Genomic DNA, 287 nt, shown 5'->3' on the forward strand with positions numbered 1-287 from the left:
ACACGGAACGTTCCGGAAGGCGGCGGCGGCGCTCCAGGAGGCAGCCCCGTGGGAAGGGGCGCTGTGGCGGCGGGGAGCCCGCGGCCCTCGCCCGGTACGAGTCTGTCACGGAACGGCCCGGCCCGGCCCCACGCGCCCGGCCTCGCGCTCTGCTTCAGCACCAGGGACAGGCGCTGCGCCCCGCCAGCCGGGGAGCGAAAGGAATGTCGTACCTAAGGCAGCGAGCTGGTCGGGTAATTAGTTCTACCGCAGGTTAAGGAGACGAAATCATCCTTACACCTCTTTTT

Source organism: Meleagris gallopavo, chromosome 8, assembly GCF_000146605.3.
Source record: "Meleagris gallopavo isolate NT-WF06-2002-E0010 breed Aviagen turkey brand Nicholas breeding stock chromosome 8, Turkey_5.1, whole genome shotgun sequence".
Classification (NCBI taxonomy): Eukaryota; Metazoa; Chordata; class Aves; order Galliformes; family Phasianidae; genus Meleagris; species Meleagris gallopavo.